This window comes from Glycine max, chromosome 5 (assembly GCF_000004515.6).
Source record: "Glycine max cultivar Williams 82 chromosome 5, Glycine_max_v4.0, whole genome shotgun sequence".
NCBI lineage: Eukaryota > Viridiplantae > Streptophyta > Magnoliopsida > Fabales > Fabaceae > Glycine > Glycine max.
In genome coordinates this window covers 6,783,299-6,786,718 of record NC_038241.2, presented here as the reverse complement: position 1 = coordinate 6,786,718, position 3,420 = coordinate 6,783,299, and the positions used below count along the sequence as shown (strand labels likewise).

The following is a 3,420-nucleotide window of genomic DNA, read 5'->3' as shown; positions in this document are numbered from 1 at the left end:
TAACTAAACCATATACCCACTCAAATAAAAACTTGATGTGGACCTTACAAGTGTAAAGAGCAAAATATAGTATGATTAGTATCACACCAATAATATACCAACAAGAGACAAAATAGAACATAAGTTGATTTAAGCACAAAAAGAAAGCAAAATAAGGCCAATCAATACATACCTACATACCACTAATTACTTGAGATCAATAATGGCCAATCAGGACAATTCACCAAAACCTTTTTCAAACTATAAGCAGTGAACACTGCAAACTTTGTATTTTAAAGAGAAAAATAATTAACACACCCTTTCAAATATTGCGTACTTTTATTGTTTGATACACATTTGCATGCAGTGGCAGACCTACATTGGTCTGAGGGTGTGCACTTGCACCCCCTTATTTTTTAAAATTCACTAAATTTGTAAATAAAATTCTATATTTTTATATTTTATTTTATTTATATTTATATAATTGAACCCATTGATTTTATTTTTTTTTATAATTTACACCCACTGACTTAGGGTCTTGGATCCGCCATTGTTTGCATGAATGACTGGTAAGTAGCTTTTTAGTTCTGCCTTGTCAAAGCCGATTTGAAACAAAAGTTTTATCTGCATATTACAGAAATAAATAAACATCAACAATCTAGCAAGTATATACAAAGCTAAAACATGGACAACAATGCATTTTCTTACCTGCTTAAATATTGTGGACTTCCCTGACTCTCCAGCTCCTAAACAAAAGGAAAAATTGACACATTTAAATGAGTCCAGAAGAAAAATAACAAATGGAACTAAGCAAGAAATTAAGCAATTATTGCATATATGATTCAATTAAATGAATATCACAATATGAATAGGAACAACATAGACCACATAACTAACATAAGAAGACATCGAAGATTAATAAGGATAACATGATATCCTGTCTGATCCGGTTATTCCAAATCTTAAAGGCCTGAGCCATGAGCAGGAGTTAGATGTGTTAGATGAATAGGATTATATAGTAGAATAGTCAAATCTTGTTGTAAAAACAATGTATATAAACTAAATAAGTGAACATATGTGGTGGCTTGACTATATACTAGCATATAAAGTAAAAACAACTTTTTCTAGTAGTGTTCAAAACGCTATGGAAGTTAAAAGGAAATTTGTATAATGCACAATATTGTTACACGACACCCTGCTTAATTTTGACGAAATAAAGGTCACGACAAAGAGGAAGCTAGACAAGTAAGCACAAGCCGCATAAGTAAATGGGCGTTGCTATCTAGTAAGAAAATGAGGAAAAGCTTCTCACGAATAACATGAAGAATCTCACAATGAATGACTGATTTACTTTGAAAGACAAACATTTATCGGAAAATAAAAAAAAAAGAAAAATGGAAGTTGATGCAATTAATACAACATTCGTGTTCTTTTCACGAAAACCATTTGGTAACTTTTAACATTTTCCTAAGTGAATATCTCCCAAGTTCAATAATGGCCTACACCTTCAAGGCTACTTCTCATCCTAAACAAATAATGCACTTCGACCATAAGTACTCCATGTTATTTATTTATACTTTTTAAAACGAAAATGACTCTTAGAAGTGGTACTAGCATACCCCGAAACTGCAAATGCAGCCACATGCAGCATCCTCTTTAGACTGTCACCCTGTTCATAAACAAAAATATCATGAATGTGAAAACTACAAGCTTCGAATATTTTACTACATACAGTCATACTCGTACTTTTATTTATAGCAAAAAACACTGTAATTTGATCGAATAGGCATTTATTGAAAAAAAAATAGATTTTCTAACACCAACCTGTTTTGCAAGGCTTCATGCACGATCAGGAGAGTTAAGAATCTCATAGTAAAACACAGAGAAACTCAGAGCAAGACCTAGCCTGATAGGGTGAGTTGGAGGCAGCTCGGTGTTAGCAATGTCCTGCACACAACACAGTCAAATAAAAAACATCATAACAAACAAAACATGGAATCCACGCTTCAAAATCAAAGCAAATCATTCGAATAAAATCTCCAGTTTAGAAAGCTACAGATCAATTTCACTACACAAAATTAAAGTAATGCACACCCAAAAGCTACTCAATTATTCAAGATTCTCAATTTTAAACAAGTAATTTCCGGATTTCAACTTCCTTTTTTTTCTTTCAAAATCATTGTTCTGACATAAAGAAATCGCAACGCAGAACCACATTTTTAGAACTGCAGATCAAACAAGCAAGCAAAAACAGATTCAACAATTTAATATTTTCAATTTTAAACAAGCAATTTCAAAATTTCAACTTCCTTCGCTTTAAAAAAAATCACCGTCACTTTAAAGATTCCACTATTTCTAACCTATAATTTGCAAATTGCATGGAAACACAAGTTTTGAACCATAGATCAAACACACAAACAAAATCAATTCAACAATTTACTAATATTTTTACTTTCAAACAAGTAATATTTTCAATTTTCAACATCCATCGCTTAAAAAAAAATCAATGTCACCGTAAAAGATTCCATCATTCTAACCCAAAATCCACCAAATCGCATGAGATTCCCTATCGCGCGTGCCAACAATGTATCACAATATATGAACTTGGCGAGGTACCTGTGGTAGTCTCCCTTCATCTTGAGGTAGAAGACCTTGGAGTCGCTGGAGGCAGCGAAGGGGACGAGGCGGGTGTCGAGGAGCTTGAGGATTCCATTGCAGATGTTGGAGAGCTCAGCCTCGATCTTGGAGCAGCAGTCATGGATGATGGCGACGTGGTCCTCGTTGCCGCGACTTTGGCATTGTCCAGGGGATCCAATGGGCGCGCTCTTGCAAGCATTCGCCACTCGTGCCTCTGGAATTGCCGCAGTTATTGGGCCGGGGCCGGTGAGGGAGAGTATGAAGGACAAGGAGCAGTGGAGGGTTCTGATGGAGCGTGCTGGTTTTGAATCACTTGCAACTGCGCATATGACCCATGGCTAGTGACTTGAAGCTGCACGATGCTCTCTTCTCGCTCCAACACTTTCAAACCCTAATTCTATTTATTTATTTATAAAAGAAAAAGACACTTATTTTAAGATAGTTTTTTCAAAACCGTTTTAGAATGGTCGTTTCTAAGGCGGTTTTTGCAAAACCGTCTTAGAATAATTGTATTTATTTACAAAAATGTCACCGCATTTCTTTCTAAGACGGTTTTTTATTAACCAATTTAAAATCAACGTCGTAAAAGCAACTTTTTCTAGTAGTGGTAATACACAACTTTTAAGAAATTCTATATTTCTTTTAATATATAATTAATTATGTCCATGATAAACAAATGAACAAAGATAACCCACTAAATGGACTTATAAATATAAAGATGACAACACACACACACACATGTGTGTGTGTGTGTGTGTAACTAAAGTAATTTGAATCTTGATCACTATAAAAAATACCACATTT

General features: G+C 34.3%; 1 long non-coding RNA gene across 1 annotated transcript; it reads right to left on the bottom strand.

Moving 5' to 3' along the window:
* Positions 1-304: 304 nt before the first annotated feature.
* On the bottom strand, positions 305-2,959 carry LOC100791846 (uncharacterized). The gene is made up of 5 exons (XR_003267143.2): positions 2,596-2,959; positions 1,804-1,926; positions 1,599-1,648; positions 688-725; positions 305-603 (listed from the first exon to the last, which is right to left on the bottom strand). It is a non-coding gene; the product is annotated as an uncharacterized lncRNA (long non-coding RNA).
* Between the last annotated feature and the right edge of the window lie 461 nt (positions 2,960-3,420).